The 24873-nt window shown below is 38.0% G+C and overlaps 1 long non-coding RNA gene across 1 annotated transcript in view; it reads left to right on the top strand.

Annotated features, from left to right (window-relative positions):
* The first annotated feature begins 577 nt into the window (after positions 1-577).
* The window catches only part of LOC111093909, a 79060-nt gene continuing 54764 nt past the window's right edge, over positions 578-24873 (top strand). Inside the window, exons 1-2 of the long non-coding RNA XR_005383689.1 lie at positions 578-709; positions 17959-18041. This is a non-coding gene — a long non-coding RNA (uncharacterized LOC111093909). The remainder of the gene's footprint in view (positions 710-17958; positions 18042-24873) is intronic.

The raw sequence follows: 24873 nt of genomic DNA, 5'->3' as shown, positions 1-24873 counted from the left end.
GCTGCCGGTGCATGGGGCCTGCTTCTCCCTCTGCCTATGTCTCTGCCTCTCTCTCTCTGTGACTATCATAAATTAAAAAAAAAAAATCAACTGGCACAGGGAAGCCCACCACCGAGGAGTATTTCCCCGGGCCCGCGGAGCACTGTTGACAGCTTACCCTTGATGTGAAGGTGCAAGCAGATCTAGGGCACCTGCACACTCTATGTGGGTGTGCATTACTTACAATCCTGTATGTGTGGTCATTTGATTAACACAGGGAAAGAGGCTGGTGGTAGTCTAGCAGTGTCAATCTCCAAATGGAAGCTAGGCAGTATTTCTCAAGAGTGGACATGCAGTGATAAAGCAGGTTCACTTCCGAAATATGCAAAAGAATAAAAAATAAAAATACACAGAAAATACTCCTATGGGGGTATTTTTTTCCCCCAGTCATTTGAATGTCTCTTACACATCAACTCACCTTTATATTTTTTGCATGTTTCCAATGTGGGGAGCATCCGCATCCCTTGGCTGAGTTCAGCCGGGCCTCTCCTGCAGGACTCCCTCTTCCCGTCCGTGACCTTGGCCCACTTTGCAGCCCCGCTGATTGCACTTAGCCACAGCACTTAAACGCCTGGAACTTTCCCGCTGGTAAATGCTTGCCCCTCGCGCGTGAGGGTGAGATCCGAGGACTCGCATCCTGCTTGGCAGTACAGGGACCGGGATTAATTGGGTAAGTGTGTGTTTTCACCTCCCCTGCCTCCCCGCCCCCCCACCTACCCCGGGGTCAAGACCGCTTTGAGAGTTACAAGAGTAGCAAAGGGGGTTGCTGGGGGGTGCTGAGCTGCCGTGCCCACATCATTAAAATTGTGGGTGTCCGTGCCACAGTGTCGCTGCAATGCTTAGGTGGGATCTCCCTTGTGTGTGTGTGTGTGTGTGTGTGTGTGTGTGCGCGCGCGCGCGCGCGTGCAAATATTCCGTGCAGCGCTCGGGGAATTTCTGGCTCTCCAGAAGTGTTAGTCGCCGGCTCAATAATCAGCCTTACCATCTGACTGCTAGATCAGAAGGTATTCACTTAGCAGTAATTAAGAGGAAAAGCTGATTTTTATCGGTGGCAATTGTTAAGGAAGATTTGATTCGCACACAGGCAGCTGCCCAGCTCGCTGACGGTGCAAATGTTGTCTTATACCCCCACCCACTGGCTGGTCCTGGGAAGCAGAGGCTGCGCGTCTGCAGACCCACGCCCGCCGCCTGCCCCGGAGCCTCCTTCATCCCCTGATGGTGATTGTGGAATTCATGCAGCTCGCAGAGAAAATGATTCCTCTAAAAGATGGGATGCTTCTGAAAGTCTCTGGCCGAGAGCCAAGTCGGATTTATAAAGGCAACACAGGCGAGGGAAGAAAAGGAATGTTCCTCGTGCTTCTGTGTGCGTCATTATCAGATACATTTCAGAAGATACGTTTTAATTAAACCCCTGAGCAGGGAGGAGCGGACAGTTTTTTTGTTTTTAATTCTGTGCATTGATAAAAGTTAAGTGTAAATATGTTTCAAGGAACTAGTAAATCACAAGAATATCGGAGGGTTAGTTTCTCTTCAATTACAACGGCTAAAAAAAAAAGCAGTAAAAGAACTGCGTTGGAAATTTTCATTTTATCGTGTTAGTTCCACTTTCTCCATTGAAATACAGGAATATCATGCCACTCAAAGGAAAATTTAAAAAAAAGAAGAAGAAAAGATACACTAGGAAAAACCCTTCAAAATATTCTGAAACACCTAATAAAACCAAAGAAATTGCTCTTTAATAGGCCATGGAAAATGTTGCAATTATTACCCAGTGAACCACATAAATTCTTTCAAGTTACATTTTAACTGTAGAGTTTCATTTCCATCCCCTAGCAATAGGGAAGGCAAACAATCCAGCATAATGGTTAAATTGAAAGGGAAAAAATGTTTTCCTTGATTCAGCTGCCTCACATAACTGCACCGGCGAAAAGATTCTGAATTCAACATAACCCGTGTGTGCCTCATCCTGAAACAGGAGTTTGGAGAAAACCTCCACCTTCTGTGTTTCCTGCTGAAGAACACAGCGGCTCAGGAGCTCATGGTGCACCCAGGCACGTTATGCCGCTGGGTGGTGAAGAGACCCAGGCCCCGAGTCCAGTGGTCTTTCTCCTTTACCAAACTCCTCTCAAAGAAATACTAATATTTGTATGCTCATTTGCATGAGCATGTTATAATTTGTACAAAGTAAAACACACTCTTTGTAAGAATATTTGGAGAAAATCAATGCTCTGATGAAATCAAAGGCAAATAAAATAGTTGGCCCTTCGGTTTCCATCACTGTACAAATGCTATTTTTCTAAAATCTTTTGAAAATGCCAGGGACTTCTTGTCTCTGACTGATGGATTTCAAAGTCCTGGCACTCGGAGGTTTAGCACTATTGTTCGTGAAAGGAATTATGGGTAACCACAGGCTACTAGAAAAGTGCATTAACACAAATGATTAATTGATTCCTGTTCTCATGATGATAGCAATATCTGCTTACTGAATTTTTTTTAGTAGGTAAAAATACTAAAAAGAGTAAAAAAAAATAACAAAAGCAATCTATAATTCTGTTATTGAGCATATCCAAACGAACCATAATTCCATTTTTAGAGTACTTCCCTCTGTCTCTAGAGAGATGACACATGGATAGATAGATACACAGATGGATAGACACATAGATGATAAATAGAAAGCTCAATAGGTAGTTCGATCTCCATATCACTCATACTGCTTTTCTCATGGCAAAAATAATAATAATAATAAACTTATGGTGACAGCTCCTGAAAACCTTATTTCAGAGTTTCTCCGATCTTAACATAGGACCATTAAAAGCAAATGGACGCAATTTCCAAACAAAAGGTCGGGGATAGGGGACAGTTTCACACATTTCCTGGTCAGGCACAGACTGTGGATATGAAGGGAGTGGGATTCTCAGAGTCTCTTGGGGTCAATAATCTCAAGAGCAAGAGAGATGTTTACTGGAATGGTGTGTGTGTGTGTGTGTGTGTGTGTGTGTGTGTGTGTATGTGTGTATGCACTCATGTGCACAAGTGTGTGGTAGGGGGTATCAGATCCCAGGAGTCAGGATTTACTAAAGTCTTTAACAATAGATTCTTTGCATTTTACTTTTCAGTTTGCACAATAGCTTATATAATACTGACTTTCTTAGTCTCTGATTTATTCTTTTGTGCAAATATTGATGCTTTTTTTTCTATGATGTCTTTTTTGAGGTTCAGAAACTAAGAACTGCATAAACAAATCTAACAAAATATTTTCACCTTTTTTCCCTTTGGCTTTTGAATTAGCAAATTCCTCCTGACCCTCATGGTTGTTTACGTTCATGCATTTGTCTTTATGGCTCATTAATAGTTTTATTAAATATATATTCCCGCTGAAACTTATTTTTGTGTATTATAAAAAACAAATCATCTAAACTTATTTTTTCTAAGTAGTTAACCTGTGTTTTAGTGCAGATTGTTAGAAATCCATAAACAAACATAAAAATCAATTTGATAGTATTAAAATGGTAAGAAAATATATTTTTTATTTTGTTCTACTAATTTCTTCTGTTCCATCCACCGTTATTTCTTTTATCAGTAACATACTGTTTGATAACTACTATACTGCCAAGAGCTCTTGATGGTTATTTTTATTTTATTTTTAAGAATTTTTTTTTTAGTATAGTTGGCACACAATGGCACATTAGTTTCAGGCACACCACATGGTTGATTGTTATTTTTAAAATGTTGCTTTCTCACAGTCCATTTTACAGATGTCTTATATAGTCATATCTGAATGGACATCACTAAAAAAAGATTTTGATGGAAATTAAACTTTAAAAATTTAAAAATTATACCTGTATACACATCTATATAACATTGTGAGACATTTTTTTTTGTGAGACATATTTTTAATGTCTTAAATCATGTCATGCCTATCTATTTAAACCATATGTAGCCTTCAGGTAAGATTTGAAATTGTCTTCAGGCAGACCTTATGCATTTTTTGCTTAAATATATTTATGAGTTTTTTTTTAATTTATGGCTCTTTTCCACATTTGTGGTTATTGCCACTGTTATACTGGCATAAATTGTAATGTCTAGTATTAAAGAGTTCAAAATTCTGTCAAATTATTTTGCATAATAGATAATCTGATTGAATTTCACATTATTTTAAGTTTTGCTTATTCTTTTTTTTTTTTTTTTTGGTAGGTTTGTAGAATCTGAAGGTACCTGCATACACTGACATTCTCTTTTCATCTTTTTGGAAAGTTGTGCTTTATTTGCTTTTCTTATTTTATATGATTATCTAAAAAATCAGAAAAGTGATCAGTGCTAAACAGGACAGTTGACATTCTTTCTTGAAATTTTTTGCTTTAATAGAAATTAACTGAATTCTTCAGTTAGATGTTGGTTCTTTGCATAAATAGAGGTGATTTATAATTGTAAGTAACTTCTTGTTTCCTAAATGACTTCCATTTGGTTTTGTTTGCTTCTTTTAATCATGAAAGAATACTGGATATGATCAGCTGTCTTCCTGAACTCTATTGAGATCATCCTAGGCAAGTAAGCCATCATAGAAGAGGTTTTTCTGACTATTGACTCATCTCATTGCTAGTACTGTGTCTGCATGGCCAGAATGCCTTTCTTCTATTTTTATACATATGTTCTAATTTGTTGACTTTACAATATAACTGTTTTAGTTGAGCATTTTAAATAAATATTGTAAATCTGTTATTATTTATATTTTACTTTACTTTTTCCTGAAGTTGGCATCATTAAATTTATCTCAACTTCTTTAGATTTTCTTCTTCAATAGAGATCCTTAGTACATTTCATTTAATTATTTCTTGTTTAATCATGAAACTAATAGAAACTTTAATCTTGCCCCTAATACAACAACAAATTTGAGTTCGGTTTTTAAAGACATTGTGTATGAAAAAATTTTGCCTAAGTACTATATTAACCACATCTTAAAAAGATGTTTTGTAGATAGAATTTTTCCTGTTTTAAATGTAATTAGTAAATATTATATAAGTTTTAGAAAATGGATAATTCGGGTGATTCCAGCATTTGTTTTACCTAAGAGTCCCAGCAATAAAATTATTTGCATTTGGGTTGTCTGATGCTAATAAGAGAGTTAGTGACTTAATCACTACAATATGCTGTTCTCAGGGTTGAGAGCTTGGCTACATGGTTTTCTGCTCCATGTGATGTTGGCTGGAGTTAGAATCATCAAGAAAAGCACTTGGCACTGCCTTGTATATTTACACTCCCTACCACAATAGATTATCACTGCTTGTTTCTAGAGAAACATTTCACATAAGGACCAGGAAATATGCACAAAAATGTTTATATAGGAGCAATATCTGACTTACATGATCAATTACAGAGAATAGTAACAGTATGTTTTCACCATGAAAAATCAAAGAACAGCACAATGAATGAATTACAATTACATGCAAAAATATGCCTGGATCTTAGCAATGTAATTTGAGTGAAAAACAAGTCCCATGGCATAATATCTAAAATATATTTCCATTAAGCCCAAAAATGAGGCATAGAGTAATCTGTAATAGAACTTTTTCAAAGTAAGGGGATGATGAACACAAATAATCAGGCCAGAGGTTGATTTGACTAGTTGAGGAACTGGAGTGGGATAGATGGTAGATGGGGAACACCTCAAGAATTGCCATGTTATTGGTGATGGTCTAGTGTTGGAGGTGAGCAGTGGCCTCATGATATTATTAAATCAATTGATTACTTAATTAATTTCAAAGAGAGTCAGGAATCGTGAGCCAAGGATGACTGTGCCACCTTCTTGGATATTTGTCAAGCTCCTCACATACTCTCCATCTGACTTTTCACTGCAACTGTACCTGCAACAGCCAGGTGCACATACTCATACAACCCCTTCCAACAGGTGCATGTCTGCCCTTCCTCCATGGGACTCTGTCCACTCACTCAGCTACTCTGATGCATGCACAACCTGGAAGAGCAAGGGAGCTGGCACCTTAGAGAGAATTCCTGGACCAAAAGAGGATGGGAGCCAGTGGAAAAATGTGGAGTTCCCCATGTGTCCCTTGCACATGGTGCTCACATTGGAACTGAGCTCCTGTCTCTATTGTCTGGTCAGCTCCTTAACACATCCTTGATTTAACTTCCCTTGCCTCTCCCCTCCGTTTCTTGCTTTTTGGTATCCAGCATACAGGTTCTTCTTTGGAGAGAAAAATAGATAAACCAGTTAAAGATAAAATTATTAATTCCATCATGAACACATGAGGGACACTATTTTTTCTACACCTTCTCAGTTTATAGTATATATATATTTCCACATATTTGATGCACAATAAACTGCACACAAAGTACGTGGTCTAATGAGAGGTATGTAATCACAACCAAGAGTGTGAACCCCCAAATTTTCACCTTCCTTCACTTCTACCCAGAACACTGATCTTCTTTATGTTGTTATAAATTAGTTTACATTTTCTATAATTTTTATGTCAGTGAATTTGTACGATATATACTCTTTTGGGGGTTCTGGCTTCTTTCACTCAGTATAATTATTTAGAAATTGATCCAATTGATCTCTATTCTCTTTATCAATATCATACTGTGTTAATTACTGCAGTTTTGTAGTAGATCTTGAAACCAAGTTAAATGAGTCATCCAATTCTGTATTTCTTTTTCAAAATTGTTTGGCTTTTCTAATCTTTCACATTCCGAGACAAATTTTAGAATAAGCTTGGTCATTTCAACAAAAAGAAGTTTCCTAGAATTTCAGTTGGGATTTTATTGAACTTATATATCAATTTGATAAGAATGGAAATCCTAATATTAGTCAGTGCATGAATACAGCATATATCTCCATTTATGTCTTTTCTGATGTATTTCAACACTCTATTTTTACTTTCAACATAAAGCTCTTGCACATAATTTTTAAGGTTTATATCTACATATTTAAGATTTTTGTAAATAATGCAGATGTCACTTTTAAATTTAAATTTGGCTTTTTTTAGTATATTGATCTTATACTCTTTGACCTTATAAAACAAATTATTAATTTCATTAGTGTTTTATATTCTTTGTAATTGTCTACATAGATGATCATATCATCTGTGAATAGATATAGGTTAATTACTTATTTCACAATATTTGTACCTTTTTCTTCCTTACCTTACTTTGCTGGCTTGGACTGTAATTAGGATATTAAACAAGATGGTGAGAATAGACACCATTGTTTTGTCCAGTCTTAGGAGAAAATATTTCGTCTTGTACTTTAAATAAAAATTTAATTGTAGGTTTTAAATGAATGCTTGTTAATTGGTTTAAGGAAATTCCTTTATATCCCAGTTTTCTAAGAGACTTAGCATGAAGAGAATTTAATTTAGTCAGTTTGGGGTGGGGGGGGTTGCATTAATTGAGATGTTTATATTGTTTGAATTCTTTAGTTTGATAATATGCAGTCAGTGACTGATTTTCAAATGTTGAATAGGCTGTGTGTTCTTAGGGTAAAGCAACATGTATGTGCTATATTATCCTTCCTATATATTTCTAGCTTCAATTTGTCAATATTTTGTTGAAGATTTTTGCATCTATGTTCATGAGAGATACTGGTTTGTATCTTGTTCTTTTGCAATGTCTTTGATTTACATATTAGGATGATATTGTCATAAATCATTTTGGAAATGTTTCTTCTTCTTCTTCTTCTTCTTCTTCTTCTTCTTCTTCTTCTTCAGCATTGATATTATTTTTTTCATTAAATTGTAGAATTTTCCAATGAAGCCACTTGGCCCTAGAGTTCTCATGCTGGAGGTTTGTAAAATGCAAATTCCATTTCTTTAAAAAAATTGTGACTACCATTTATCTATTTCTTTTTTTTTTTTTTTTTTACTGAGCATGGTGATTTATTTCTTGAAGATAATTTATTTAATCTAAGCTTGCCAATTCTTAAGCATAAACTTGCCTGTGATGCTTCCTTGCTACCATCTTACTCCCCATAGTGTCTATGACAGCTTTTCATTTCCAATCTTGGTGGTTCGTGGTTCTTCTCTTATTTCCCTAATCAGTCCACCTGGAGAGTTCTCCAAGAACCAGACTTTTGCTTCACTGATTGCCTTTATGGCTTTTCTTTTTGCAATTTAGCTGACTTCTCTTCTTTATTATTTTTTTCCTTTAGCTGGTTTTGGCTTTAATTTCCACTACTTTGTCTGGTTCTTAGGGCAGAAGAGGCTCTTATGGTGAGACCAGCAAGGAGTGAATAGTGTCACATGTTCCCAGGTGGCTGACAAAAGATTCTCCTGCCATCCATTTAGCCAAGGCTTAGGATTTAATGAGCTCAAGTTTTTGGAAGAGTACTTTATTCTAAGAGAGAACTGCATTACCATTTCTCTTATTTTTCCTTTGTCTGTGGAATTTTTGTGTTCCCTTCTTTTTATGGTTGAAATAATACAAATCCTTTTACATTCTTGCTTTCTTTTTCCCCATCTGATTCCAAAATATGTATTTCATGAATTGAACAACTTACTTGATGTCTTTCCTGCCCATCTGAGTCAATTTCATGTTATCCTTGAAATTATAACATAAACTTCTGCTGCTAACAATATAACAATACATCCATATACATTGGCATTTATAAATCCTCCATCGTTCTGGGTATTTGGCAAGGGCTTTTCATCTGCAGGTTAGCTCTGTCTTCAAATGGAGAAACCAGTATGTGTAACTTTATATTTTTAACTTTATTTGAATATCATCTGTAAAGAAACCAATCTGTCATTCATGGATCTGCATCCCTACCTTCCCACTACAAACCTCTCCTCCATCATGGTTTCCTGCACTCTTCTACCTAACATATGTGTCACCAGTTAAAATGCTCTGCAACGTGGATTCTACTCTTCCCGACACCTGTTTTAATTCCATCACTTAATTTTAGTCTAGTCTCTTTTCATACTCACATGTTCTCTGTGCTTCTTGCCTTCTTTTCAGCTAGGTTACCTTACTCTTGGTCTTCTATTTTCTTATCCACTGAGCCAATATGTCCACATATTTGCTAGCTCTTGGTATTTCCAGTTGTGTTTTTTATTCTTAAAAAATTCTTCTTTTGAAATTGTTAAATTGAAGGAGTAATGCCTGTTTGTTGTACAGATGGGATAATATGAATATATATAAAGGAAAAACAAAACATTCTTTTTTTCTCCTTGTCTAAGGAAAATCAGGTTAACAAGCTGGTATGTTTGTGTGTGGCAGACTATATTTTCCCCTCAAGCAATCACAGCAACACATCTGGTCCTTTATGCCCTTCCAGAATCTTGTAGATCTCCATAGAGATGGCTTCTGCTTTAATATTTTTTTTAATTGACCAGTGTTTGTGATTGCTTCAATTACTAGAATGTGGTAGAAGGAATGAAACTTGACTTTCAGGTTTAGGTCATGGGGCAATATGATTTCCACATGGTATTCTCTCTCTCTCTCTCTCTCTCTCTCTCTCTCTCTCACCTTTGGAACCCACCCACATAAAGAAAAAGTGAAAAGTGAGCCCCTAGGCAATAGCCAGAAGCCATCATGAACCACCAGACATGTGAACAAATGACACTTTAGATGATTCTAGAATCTAGACTTCAAGTCTCCAGCTGAGACTCCAATCATTTTGTAACAGAGATGAGACATCCAGTTTTGTCATATCTTCATTCCCCAATCCATGCATCTGTGAGAGTAATAAATGGTTGTTATGTTACTATTTGGGGAGAATGGAGGGAGATTTGTGATTTTAGTTTAGTCTTTTTCTTTTAACTAAAGCCATACTAACTAGATTTCTCTAGGGTTTACCTTTTTTCCTGAACAGTCTCAAAGTTACCATATGTTAATATTATATAAACATTATATAAAATATTATTCTTTCGCCAGGAAAAATATTAGGTTTGGGAAAAGTCAAGCCAAGGGTTGACCACAGACACCTAGGTTTGTCCCTCTGGTGAGCCAAGATGCCTCATACCCTACAGCAAATCTCTGTCTGCTATATTCACACGTGTTGTTGACAAGGACTTGGCCAGAAATCTCCAACATGGTGCTTTCAATGTTGTATAAAAATAGTGAACTTCATCAAAGTGAGGACTTCAACCTGTCACTTTTTGAAGACACTTAGAGAATGGAACATCCTAGAGAACATTTTCAAGTGTTTGACTAAAATTCTAAGCAATAAAAAGAACAGGGGAAAAATTTTATTAACTATCGAATAGGCAAGAGGCCATCCACAAACTGAGATACTTGAAGTATTTCTGGAGGTATGAATAAGGCAAAAACTTAGATCCAAAGTCTTTTCAGGCTAATAATGTACACACTGGCTTAGATGACAATTTAGGAGAAGTCTGGAAGCAGATCACCATGTGAACTCTTTAGGCTTCAGGGCAATCCTGCTTGAAAAAGGAAAGATTTGATCATTTTTCTGGTGGTGGAAATCTTCAGCCTCTTTGAAACTATGAAGAATTATTTTCTAAATTTGTCTCCTTGTAGAAGAGTTTTGATTGAAATGTGAGTCTGCATGAAAGGAAAAATATCACTGAAGGTAAATGAATGAAGTTGAGGACAAAAGAAATGACATCACATGGCTTACTCCAGAGTCTTAGAAAATTCAAATATTGCTTGAATTAGCCTACCACATTCTGGCCAAGAAACTTGGATAATTTATAACTTCATAAAATATGACTTTAGGAATTTACCTATTTGTTAACCATCAAAAAGAAAACTTGAAATTTACTAGATGACAAAGAGAATGCTCAGAGATTTTTCTAAAAGGATTGCTACAATTTTAATTTCTTATTTAACCTAAACATTAACATTATTCTTATTTATTTGGATATAACTTTATGCAAAAGTAAATTTCATTTCTTTTTTGGGAGGACACAATCTGTAATTCTTTAATTCAGGAAGACCTCCTCACATTTTCTCATGAGAAAGCAACACCTCATTTATATAGTTACTTTTTTTTTTCACTTCAGGACTCAATACTGTTCAAGGGAGTTGAGAATAGAAACATTCTGTATTTTCCCACAGTTTCTATACATATGTACATATAATAAGTTTATCATAGCTTGTTGCAGAATCTGAGCTCAGTTCTGTTCAGGAATTTGTTTTATTATTCCTACAAAGAACAGAGTGTAAATGTCCTTTTTACATATTGTTGAAAAAAGGTATCTTACCCAGAGGAATTTAGTGAATGTTCAATTAGTGAAAAATCTCCATGCCAAATGTTGCATATGCTAGATACTGTGAAGCAAGCTTCAGTGAAAAATGCTATTCTAATTTATATGCACCATCCCATGTACAGTGAAGCTTGGGACTTCTGGTTAATGAGTCAGATGCACTCATTAGCAACTATGTTCCAAGCACTGCTTTAGATCAACTAAATTCTGTTTAAGAATCTAGGTCTAAAATTTTCACTGTGAGCTGAGCTTTCCCTTTGCATTTGCATCAGACCATCACCCAGCCACGTGCAAAACAGGTAGACAGTAACAGAGGAAGGTCATTGTGATTGTTTTTTCCCACTTAAGCATTTTCTCATCTGTTGGTTCTTTTGAGTTTGAAGTCCATGCTGAGGGAGGACTTAAGGCACAAGCAATCTCATGCCTTTGCACCATCAGACAACAGTCCTACTTCTGAGCCCTACGGAAAAGCAGTACTTAATGAAAAAAAAATACTGAAAAAAATATAAAGAACCCATTGGAAAATATAAAGAAAATACGTGCAAATACTGGTGATAAAAATGCGTTAAAGAACAGAAAGTAGATGTGTGTGTTTTTCGGTACCTGACTGAAAGTACAGATGAGTCAGAGGCTAGCAGGAAGCAGAGACTGGATGATATTCATCACAGAAAAAAATGAGTTTCTTTTAAGGCTGTGCTCAGCAGGGAAAACACAAATTACACATTTAGGTCAGTCTTAAGGGACTCCTGAGATTGTTTCAGGCTTAATATTTCTCCCTCTAACTCAACATTATACTCAATTAATCTGCCCTTGTCCAGAAGTAGAGAGAGATCTTAAACAGTCTCATTCTTTCTTGCTGTGAGGACCTTTCTCCTTGGAGAATACGGCACACAAATTGCAAGATTAAACCTTCTTTTTTGGCTTTGAAACCTAAGCTAATATAGTAAGACTTTGCAATGTGTTACAGTGGAAAATAGGTAGGGTGAGATCAGGGAACATAAATTATAGTGATTGAAAGGGCATTCGCAGCCGATCTACAGAGCTGGCTGAGATGTTTCTTACTTAAGAGAACTTACCAAAATGAATGATATCTGGCGAATTCAGTGCTAGCATGGTCTAGGAAAAGAATAGCAAGTGTGAGGATGGTTAAAATATTGACAATTCCAAACACCACCGGCCTTAGAAGTCATCATCAGAATTCCCCAGTGTCCCAGACAACTTCTCTTTCTTTGGACTTTGACCACTAAGGGCAAGGGCATTGGGCAAAAGACTCTAGGTAACAACAGTCATCAGGGTGAGCATTTTGAAAACCATACAGCTGTGGGAACACGCTGTTGTTCCCCTGAAACCAACACAGAATTGCATGTCAATTACACTTCCATAAAAATAAACAACTTTTTAAAAATTCAAATATGAAAAGGAAAGCAACAGAAAACACAGTATTGAAAAAAAATAGCCAATTAAAAAATACAGAGGTAAAAATTCCCCTGGGATGTGGATGCATGCTCAGAAGAGATGGATACAGGAGTCAATGCAGAAGGAAATATCAAGAATAAATAGCAACATTTAAAAAGAAAGTGCAAGCCTTCACCAGCAATCAAAAATGAAAATGTAAACAAGTTGGAAATGCTTTCATGTGCCCAGGAAACTGGCAGAAACAAATTTGAAATAAAGATACATGTGAGTCTGGGTACTGACCTTTGACAATAGCAAACTGCAAGGGAAATTTTTGCTGGGCTTAGTAGCCTTTATCTGCACCAGTACTTTCCACCAACGGTGACCTTCAATGTATCAAATGTGCGGTGCCACATAATGTCAGATGTTCGAGATTCTCAGGGTTTGTAGCAGCAGGAAACAAGAATTCTGCAGAGGCTCTTGACTGTTTGATTCAACATTAATAAAAGAAAAAGAAGTGAATTCTATTGTTCCATGCTCCTACTCATAAACAGTCTTGGATTTTGCAAATGCACCATGCCCTTCACTGGTCATTCACTGTTAATTTGCCATGGATTTCCCCCCATAGTCAATATTAGAGTTTAGATCACTGAAATGATCCACTTTCGTTCTGTGTTCCAGGATTCCAAACCCCTGCCCCTGATATCACTCAATAAAGGTGGGCTTGCTTTCTCATTACTGGCTGCTAGCAAGGTTTGTAAGTAGAGGGAGCCGGGAATTATGACCTAGTGCAGGTGGGAGACAGACACGTGCTCACAGAGTGATGTGCGGCGCTTGGGGTGGTTTCAGCTCCCACAGTGATGTCTGTGGCACACGACTCTGAGTTTTTAGTCAAAAATTCAAAAACTGAATAAAGCTTAAATGGTTGCCAAATTGCTAACACATTTCTCCAAATGTAACAAAAAATGTGAGTGTACTGAATAATAGAATATCTGTGTTTGAAATCCACATATTTCTCATGCAAAATAATCACATAGGAAACTCATATTTGTAGTTGCCATGCAGAAAAATACTAGCAAGCTTAAATAAATTATTATTTAAAAAGTTGGTAGGCTTGACAGCAAGAAAGGTCAGGGTTTTTCTTTATCCTTTTCTTCCTCAATGAAATTGAATAAAAACCAGATCCTCACCATTGCAATCACATTATTAGTGGTAATAGGAGCAATAAGCTTATAAGTTGATAATACTGATAAATCACATTTGGAGCAGATGGGGATAATTCTGATAGCTTAAAAGTTTTGTCTGAGAATTTTATTCAGTGTAAGCTTTTAAATAAAGATCTTGTTCGAGTAAATATTCATAGGGTCCTATCAGAAAGATACCTGGGAGTTCCAGGAGTTTAGATAGTTAAGTTCCGTTTACAAAAAAAAAAGGCAAGAAAAGAATACATGTGCGATCCTAATACATACCTGAGATCACACCCATCTTCAGAAGATTATAACTGGGGATGGGGATCCCTGGGTGGCTCAGCGGTTTAGCGCCTGCCTTTGGCCCAGGGCGCGATCCTGGAGTCCCGGGATCCAGTCCCACGTTGGGCTCTCAGCATGGAGCCTGCTTCTCCCTCTGCCTGTGTCTCTGCCTCTCTGTCTCTATCATAAATAAATAAATAAATCTTTAAAAAAAAAACAACTGGGGATATTTTGCTCCCCTAAATATTTTATTATTTATATTTATAACTTAATCTAGGAATGGCCACCCTTAATTACTCTTATGATGTTCTGAAATATGTATTTTGATCATATTTAAACTGGAGAGGGGGGCGGGTTACTTCTTTTTCAAGCCACTTCACCAACATACCCAAGCTTATCATGTGTGTGTATGTTTCTGTGCCTTTCTTATGTGTTTATTTATGCTGTTTTAATTTCCTGCTTAATTATCTCAAATTTCATCTCAAACCAGTAACTTGAAGAGTGTTTATCTTTTCCAATAGGTTGTTCTTACTGATTTTCAACAACCAAGTAAAGTGGTTTTTAAAAATTCTTTGATCATCCTCATGGAGTCCTCTTGGAGCTCATAATAATTTACCACTGTTGGTGAACTCAGGCATGGCTCTCTGGGGAGTTAAGGAGAGGAGACAGCATTCTCTTCTGACAAAACACAAAGCACCTGTCCTATGGATGTAGGAAGTCTTGTGGACACAGTGGGGCTGGGGCCCAGGTGAATGTTCCCCCTCCCAGCCCTCACCACTGTGCAGCAGGTACATCAAGCACAGTGACTTTATTTCTTCTGCGTTTTAAAGAGTCAATAAAATAAGCCAACATATTGGGAAGTATTAGAATTGGAGTACTGAAAAAAAGCCAATATATTAAATTTATAAAATATAAACTAAAATATTTAAACTATGACATTGAATACATTCCAGGCAACAGCAATAATTGTTGGGGTCAGTAGTCCATCCAATGGTAACATGAATGAGTTGATATAAAACACTGCTCAATATGAAATCATGTGCCCAGTGAATTCAAGCAAAAGAGGGCATTGTTTAAACAAAGAAAATATCCAGGCAACAAATTTTTTCTGTAAGAATTTCGAAGGATGAATTTTAAGGAAATCGAATAAAGATAGAAAAGTAAGAATATGAGAAAGGAAAATAAACAAAGACCTCTTTTTTACCCCCCATAAATCCAAGTAACCATGATCTTGGAAAAAAAAAACAACACAATAATAACATTAAACTTTTTCCCAATACTTTTTTAAAAGGTGAAAACAAAGTACTATACAGCAATGACACCAAAACTGGGGCGGTTATTCAGAATGACATCTACGTATCTCTCACCAATTATCAGTTAGAGGTAGATTTGCTATTTTTATTTATTGCATTGATTAATTTTAGACATAGTCACATTAGCATGATTTACGATTACTTAAAATATAGATAATTTATAGTTTCAAACTTATGTCTGGAAAAAACAAGTACATGGTAAATAGAAGACAGATAGCTAAATAGATGATAGATAAATGGATCCAACAGATATGAACAAATAGAGGGAAGAAAACAAAACACTAGGAAATAGAGTATACATAACACAGTGGAAGATCATATCATGTGCCTAAAAATGTGAGATGCATGCCCATAGTCTGACAGATTCTCTTAGGAATTGTAGCCCTGCCACCTGCAGCCCACACCCCATCTCTCCCACTGAGAGCTGCCCTTTTGCAGAGAAAAGGATGTGCTTCAGGTGACCTCGTTGTCCTGTCACTAAAAGGCAGCCCTTCACCAGTGAGGAACAGACTTGTAAAGATACAGAGCTCCAGCTCCAGCCTCCTGATCAGATGGGTCCGAGCTGCTATTCTGGGCTCTCCAGAAGTCTCTGGAAGAACTGTGCTAAACTGACCTTACAACCAGTTTATCCCCACCCACCACCCCTCCAGGGGCTGCTACTGATTATCCACCCTAAGACAATTAGTGAGAACAATACACTTAATGGGTCACATTTCCTGTTAAAACAAGAGGACTTCTCAATAAAAATTAAAACATTAAAAATAGATAAAATGAACAAAAACAGAATCCCTCCCAAAGCCCTGACCTCATATCAGGCAAGCCATGACCAAATGCAAGTTGGTAAATCTACACTAGACAAAGCAACAGAGCCCGACATCATTATATCACGATAAAAGATGTGATACAGGTAAAAGATAAAGGTAAAAGATACAGCTTTCCTGGATCTGCATTATACCTAACAAACTATAAAAAGCACGGTAGTAAAGAAAAGTTACAAGAAATGGATAAATTCACTATCACAGTGCAGATTTTAACACAACTTTCTCAGAAACTGATGCACTGAATGAACTCACAAAATAGCAGATATAGAAATTCTGAGTAACGAATTAACGCTTATATCATAATGGAATATAGAAAGTTCTGTGGTCAATCTTTAACCTTTGAAATAATTACAAATTGATACTGAAATAATAACCAAAACATCTTATATTTTGTTAATATGAAAAAAAGTTTCTAAATTTCTAAACATTTATCAAGGACAAACTGATGCTGTAATAGTGAAAATTCAAAAAAATGGGATTTCTACTACAATTTAGTCCATGTAAATATTATGATTCCGTTTCAAAGCCAAAACAGCTGACAATTAGAGACAATGCTTTGCCTATGGACTGATTGCTAAGGGAACACTCAAACCAGAGAATGAAGCCTGATCTTCTGATGTAAGAAACTATTCCTTTTAATGCCATTGTAAGTCATAAAATGACTTTATTTTATGTGATGAAGTTCAGTCTTGTGAACTGTGTATATGTGTGTGGAATATCCTGGGATTTGGTATAGCAAACATATGCCAGCCTAAAATAACGTAACTCTCACCTTTGGGTTCCTAAGAGCTTGTGCTCACGTTTGCTGTGTTGATTTATGTTTAAACATGTGAAACATAGCAATCATCATCCCAAATATACCATTTGCTTGGTAGATTCCTTATTACATACAAATACGACTGATGTTGTGGGAAATGTGGTTAGATTTGAGATTTCAAAGATACTTTGCAGTATTCACATACTTTTACACTTCTTTCCATGGAGACCTCACCCTTTCTGTTGGCGCTAAATGTGCCTCTACACTCAGGACACCCAACTGCTGCCTGCTGAAATCTGCCCCTGAACCCCAGACAGCCCAGTGCCCGCTCCTGTCCCGATGTCTGACAGACATCTCATTCAAGAAGCAAAAGACCAAGTCTGAGCTTCTGAGTCCCTGCCCTGGTCCCCATGCCCAGGCCTATTCTATGGCCCTTCTTTCAGCAAATGGCACTCCCAGCTTTGAGGCTGCTCTCACCAGAAAGCTTGATGGCATCCCCACCCCTCTTTCTTTGCACTCTACAACTGTAGATGAGGAAGCCTTTTTGACTTGAGTCATACCATATGGTATCCTCAGAATCTGATACATGGTCACCACCCGGAGCTCTCCCCCATGTGTGACTCAGGTGTGGGCCATGACCCCCTGCAGCAGCTCCCAAGTGGCCTCCCTGCTTCTATGCTTGACCTTCAGCAGCCAAAGCTCTGTGTTTCACTCCGTGGATGTTGGGAGTCCCTGAAGTGGCCTTCCATGTGGCTCCAAAATGCCCTCGGTGCAGCCTACCATTCTGACTCCTTTCCTACTGTTTTCCTTCTTGCAGTCAGCGCCCACACTGGTCCCCAGCAACCTTGACCTGACCTCACACGCTCCCACCCCAGGTCTTTGCCATGGTCATCTTTTCCTGAAACTCTCCCCCAGCCATCATCCCCGTTGCTGACATTTTACCTGCTTGAAGGTTTTGCTCAAATGTCTCCCTTCCTCCCACAGGTCTTCACCTGACCACACCAAATTATGTTGCCTCCTGCCTGCCACCACCCCAGGCTCTCCCCAGCACCCTGACTGGGTCTCAGGTATTCTTCAGCTTCCATTACTTACCATGCTTCAATAACCATTAAGGTCTATTCAGTCATCTCTGCCTGTATTTTACTTTCTGTCTCTCCTTTCTGAAAGGCGGAAGACAGTGTTTAGTCTTGAAAAAAAAAAACAAAACAAAACAGTACGTATCTACGTATCTAAGATTCTCAAACACAGGCCTAGACCCTACACAATTACTCCAGCTTTTGGCTACAACAAAGCGACTTTCCTCATATGAACTGCAATCTTTATAATCAATAATCAATGTTGTCTTGACGTCCTGAGCCTCTACCAGAGCCTGCCTCATCCTATGAAAAACACATCTGATGAAAAGATGTATAGGCATCATTCTTTCACTCAGTACTGTCATTCATGTATCAGTTACCATTTTCATTTTGTTCATAAAATATTTCACATTAGTATCCTTTTTAGACTAAATCAAAAACAACGTGTGTGTGTTTTTAAATCTATTTCCACTGTGAGGTTTTAATAGAACATACCCCACAAATATATTAATCTACACCTCTTTTGTTTAAGCAAAGGTCTATCCAGACAGGCATTTTCAGAAAGCAATTATTAAATGGAATAACTTAATTATTGCAGCCTCTTGGAAGAAACAGCCCTGCTGTACTAAGTGCTGTATCAGTAGCTACAATGTGGGCTGTGGTACACACAGATTGAATCACAATAGGAGGTCAGGAGGAAGCAGAAAGAGACAGCTATATATCTTCCATGCTTCTCTTTAAATATCTATTTTTCATTTCAGAGTTTCTCATTCCCTTAGGTGTAGTATGAACTTAAAAGCAACCTAGATTCTTCATAGGACTTTTAGAGTATATGATAGATCAATAATTTGTTGGTTTGTTTATGAAATATGCCAACTTACTAGGACAGAGTCATTTTTAAGAGGAAGCCAAGATCAATATATATGTGCATAGATTTATGGGTGTTTTTGTTACAATCAGAATAAGTCTGTTTAAAGAACTCGAAACGGCAAGCCTGGCTGTTTCAGTGTGATCTATTGGCTCATGGGTGCCACTTTAATTCCAGAGACTAAAACTATCACGTCTGAGACTTTTATTCTGATAAACTCTCCTTGAATGTAATTAATTTTAACAGCCAGGATTTAAAATTGCAGACAAATAACAATCCAGCTGTAGCTTAACGGCATAATCTCTAGGATTCGCTCTCTTTCTTGGGAATGTCAAATATTTGTTCATGCCAATGAATTTTAGAGCTACAGCCTTCTGAATTTTCATCCTGCATTTTTCCCTTCGGAGAATTAAGGAAAGGAAACAGAGTTATGACCTTAAGTCTGTGTGATTACTTAAATACCAAACCAAAAATTTGTTACCATCTGGCCCGGTGTGTCCACCTTTCTATCTCTAGCTGGTTGTATGGACTCAGCCATCCTACTCTGAGCAATGCATTTTGGACAGAGGCAGAACTCCTGAATGAATAATCTTAATTCTGTTGGTTAATTTTGGTGATACTTTCTGGTTGTGGATCTGCTGAACTCAACTAGGTGGTCTCCCCAATATTGTAGAGTTAGCCCAACAACACTAATGGACATCAGATAGTTGAAGCAATAGGATAAGAAACATTTCAATGGGGCAGGTGCATTTCTAGTAACCACAACCTGCTATTCCTGGGCATTTTCATAAGGCACTCCTAACTGTGACTCTCACCTGACACGTAAATATAATTTAGCTTCTCTCACATGTCCCCATCCTCAATGTCCCATAGATTGCTCAACAATAAGGTAAACAGAGCTTCATTTCACTTTTCAAGTGTTAATCACGAATCAAAGGAGAAATATTGTTGTCTTTAATGCCTAAAACCTATTATGACTAATTAAAATTGTGAACACATACAGGGAATATGGAATCAAGGTCATTTTAGCCATAATGATACTAAATAAGTGATTAAATTATTTCTTTCCTTTCTTTTTATTCCTGCTGTTGTGATAAAAGGCTGATTTGCCAATTAGACCAGCCCCTTTGGGTGCCAGCAAACAGATTGATGCCCTTTTTTATTTATGTGAGGGAAGATGTGCAGAGCCTCCTCACTCTGGCTGTTCGTCTGAGCCCCTGCCACGTCCCCTGGGTCAGAGATGCTTATGCACCTGCGTTTCTTCTTCCAAAAGCAAGCCAAGCTAAAGCAGGAACTTGCTCAGCTAATATCTATTAGACCGAGGTGTAAACATACAACTGTCATTAGGAAGCAGTCTCCACTGCGTAGAAAAATAAATACACAGCACATAGTTGGCTTCCTCCTCACCTGGTCCCTTCTTACTGACCCCTCCTCATCCTCTCCCACTTCCAATGGGATGTGACCTGTCATATCTCACCTGCTCCCGATTGCTTGCCTAAGTCCATCCTACCCTGCTGAATGCCTGTCTCCCTGACAGCTGCAGTCAACATCAATCCCAGCTTCACTGGGCACCCGTAACATGGATTTTAGTGCAAAATGTCATGAGATATATTCTTCCCTGCTTCATTCATTAAATGCTTCAAATTTTGAATCCCCCTCTGGATCGAAACTCCTTTAACAGAAGAGTTCTATTTTGAGAGTTTAAGTTCAAGAAGCAAAAACATAAAGCAATTCCATTATTTACTTATTCAGTCACTTAATTATATCAGTGTGGACTTATGGATATTTAACTTATACTTTGCATTATAACCCAATACTGACCATCTTTGTTTTGTTGGTAAATCTTTCCAGGTTAGGTCAGATGGCTCCTTTGTCCCTTTCACATAGTCTCATCGAGGCTGCTTTTTTCCACCGCTTTTTGAACATTTTCCTAATTTCTGGCACTTTGTGATGCTTCAGGCTCGTCAGGTATATGTATTGCTCCAGTTCTGGAACCAGCCAGGCATTTCTCCAAGAAGCCTTGATTCCTTTCAGTGGAGAATGGGAATTAGAAACAAAGATCTGAATGCTGGTGGGCTTGTGGCTGCTGGGGCAGGATTTGGCTTTTAGCCACCTGTTTACCTTTGAGTATATTCTACTTAACCTCTCTGAGCTCTGTTTTCTTTATTTTCAAAATGAGGGCTATACTGCAATGAAATAGCTCTCTTGCCCAGTTTTTTAAAGTTAGTCTGCATGCTCAACGTGGGGCTTGAACTCAGGACCCTGATATCAGGAGTCCCATGCTCTACTGGCTGAGCCAGCCAGATGCCACTCTCTTAACCAATTTTGACCTAACAAACTGACTAAATTAACCCTATTCTCCATTCCTCCTGTAAGCCATATGACTGATGACCATACAAATGGAAAATTTGATGAAAGCACATCACTTTTAAAAATCCTATAAAATGAGGGATTCAAGAAATGCACACTTACAAGGCAGATTAAACAAATGGAAGAATTCCAGATTCAAAGTACTTTACAAAGTGTAGGCAAGGTTTCACTCCTGTACAAAAAACACACCCAGGGAAATCCTACATTAAAGCGTTAAGTGTACATTCCAAGGAGAACTTGGAATTTCAACCCACAGATTATATTCAAAGAAATGACCTCCCTTTTCAAAAGACTGGAAAATAAATGGGCATTTATGGTTTTAATTTTTAAAAAAAAAATGTGGTCTGGTAGGTCATGGTAGGGAACGGCTATAACCACATAGGTGGGTTCTGCCCAGACTTGGACAGTGTGAAAGTGCTGTGTGGGCAGAAGAGGGTCTCAGGGCATGACACACAGTACAGCGCTGGGTCAGGCATTAATCCTGGAGTTGCTAGAGTTGGGGAACCTCCAGGGACCCACAGAGGAGCATTGTATAGAAGGGACTGAGGGAATATCAAGGAATATCCACATCTTTACTGGATGGTGGACATGGTAGGTAGGTAACAGGAACACAGAAATACACTGTAGTGAGTGTCTCAAACAGAGGGATGTGTACGGTGCTCTGGGACTAAATAACAGTGAAATTCATCCCTGTCCATGTGTCAGGAATCAGCCAGGATGGCTTTACTGGTGGTTCTCAGCACAACGTGGCAAAGCTGCCTCATTTGTGCTCAGAACTTGGGCAGAAAACGATGTCCCTTGCCTGGGCCATCCCTCCCCCATGTGGCAACTGAAATGAGAACTGAAGGACTGACCCCAGGCCTGTTTGCCCTGGAGAACTGAACATAGAAGCAGGGCTCCATGAAGCACAAGTAACAACTGTCTTTGTGGGAAGAGCAAGAACCTGTCAAAGGAAGGGGAAAGGACCACCAGGACAGAGTTACTGCTATGACACTGGTGTTCCACATGGTCAGAGCACTCTCCTGGGGGGTGGCTGTTTTGGAGGGCTCTTCCTGGGACTGATGTGCCTGGAGGAAATAAGCAGTGGCTAGGTATTACCATTAATGAATCTGTGTGCACTTCATCAAACATCTTCCTTGTGGCAAAAATAAATTCACCAGGTACTACAAATTGTGGTTCTTCTGAAGACTTTGAGGGGGGAGAAGGAAAGGTCCCATGGGTATATAATTGAGCATCTACTTGGTTTTTCTCTGAAAACCATGAAAAGATCCCAAAAGGTGAGTAGTATGGACACTCTATGAGGAGGTAAGAATGGACATTTGATAGAATTTGCTAACAGAGAACCCAGTTTGCTAGGGTTTCAGCAGGAAAATACCACATTTGAGGGGCGCTTAAGTAACAGAAAGTTATATTTCTCCCAGTTCTGGAGGCTGGAAGTGCAAGATCAAGGATCAACAGGGCTGGTTTCTTCTGAGGTCCTGAGCATGAATCTGATGCATCTCTCTACTCTGGCTTTTGGGGACTGTGGCAGTTCCTGAGACTCTTTGGCCTGTATACATGCACTGCCCCATCTCTGCCTTCATGTTCACAAGGCCATTCTCCTGGTATGCATCTCTGTCCACAAATTTCCCCTTTTGGTAAGGACACCAGTGAAATTGGATTAGGGCCCATTCAATCATTTCATTTGTAATTTGCTCACCTTTATAAAGATTCCCTTTCCATTATGGTCACATTCTGGGGCGCTGTTAGTTAGGACTTCAACATATGAATTTGGGGACATGATTCCACCCGGAACAGCAAGAATAGTTAAGATCACCTACCAACTATGAATTAGAACAGTGAAATAGTTCCTATTTTTTTTATTTAAAATATATGTGAAAGTCATATACAAAAAAATTCAGGTGAGTAGTTCAAACTTCAAACAGTTATATTCTTTTGAATGTTATTTCTCTCAATATAAAGATCATCTAAATATTTTTATATTAATCAAAGAATAACACCACTTAAACCTGTATTCGTCATTCAGAGTGTGACTATGATATATTAGAGTTGTTTTCTATGGTCTTTTCATTCATGGGGTAGTGAATATATTTTTAGTGTGACATTCTCAATGTACACAAGAAATAAAGTCATATCAGAAATGCATTTCACTTTAGTTGGAAGTTGAAGGAATAAGGTTTATTCTTATGTCAAAGTAATTTTGCACAGCTCTTCACTGTAAGGTTCTGAGTAAAATCATGTTTATTTTGAATAACCTAAGATCACCATTTTTATTTAACACATTCATGATAGGAAAAAGTCTATTTTACAGGGCAGAAGAACAAAGAAATATTGTAAAAATAAACTTTTAAAAATGGATATTTCCCCCAAAGAGAAACTATTCCAAATCCACCAATGGGTGTCATTTAGAGCAACTGTTCACAAATTGTTCTGGGATGTGCGTTGGTCCCTGAGGTCCCTCTGGGTGACCCCCAGGCTAATCTCATGTAGTATTGATGCTTATAATATGAAAATGTCTATATTTTAGTTTCCAGAATGGATGGTTTATGAATAATGTATAATATTTAATAAAACCAGACATTGCCTCATTAATGTCTCATCAAAAGTAAAATGGATCATTCCCTTAAATCTGGCATTTTTGGGTCATGTACGGCATAAGATTGGGTAGATAGATATCCATCCTTTTACCCTACTAAACATATTTATAATCCAGTGAATCTCAGGATTAGTTTCTGGAAGGTTTTAATCACTAATCAGATTAAACTCAACATAAGAAATCTATTGTGTTTATTAATCCCTTCACTTTGCAAAGAATGCTTTTGTTTGCTTGTTATGTGCAATGCTTACGAAGAAAAGAAAGCTAAGCCTGCAGGTAGGAAAGGACTTTTGCAAAAGGCACACCATAAATTAGGATGTTAAGGCTGCTGCTTAGCACATACTTGTTAAATCGCGTTGTTTGAGGCTCATCACAATATTTTGGGGGATAATGATCATTTGGTATGAGAAATAATTCCAGAAGAAAACCTCCACGGGCCTGTGAGACTGGGTGTCGATCTCATTCAGATCTGAAATCACCTAGTGAATGATTCCCAATAGTCATTATCTAGTAAATTATTTCTATTCTTAACAATTACAAAAGCTATGGTGAACTTGCAACCTCCCTAAGTGACCACAAGAAATTATTCGTTTTGTTTAATGTTGGCATTGTATTCCTGCAGAAATGACAGTGGTCTTAAAATTCTGTCACTGAATTTTAAAAACCACGATCACTTGGTCTTTTTCCAAGATGGCATATGTATCTTTTTAGACCTGAGTGTGACTTGCGTTTCCCATGCATGCATTATATGCACGCTCCTCCTCTTTCTGCATTTTCTGTGGGATATGGTGGGGCCCCATGGGGGAAGGAAGCAGACTGGTGAGAGATGGGCTCAGAGGGGGAGGGGCCTGAGTTGGGCCACGCTGGCATGAAGGGAAGTGGTTGGAGGGGTTTGTCCTTGGTATATAGGCTGGTGTGGGGAGAGGCTGACAAAACACCCCTTACGAACAATTTCTCCTGGAAATGGGGCCAATATGTTGTCTGAGTCA

The sequence above is a fragment of the Canis lupus genome, chromosome 34 (genome assembly GCF_011100685.1).
Source record: "Canis lupus familiaris isolate Mischka breed German Shepherd chromosome 34, alternate assembly UU_Cfam_GSD_1.0, whole genome shotgun sequence".
Taxonomy (NCBI): domain Eukaryota; kingdom Metazoa; phylum Chordata; class Mammalia; order Carnivora; family Canidae; genus Canis; species Canis lupus.
Note: the sequence above shows the minus strand (reverse complement) of the source record. Positions and strands in the feature narration are given on the sequence as shown.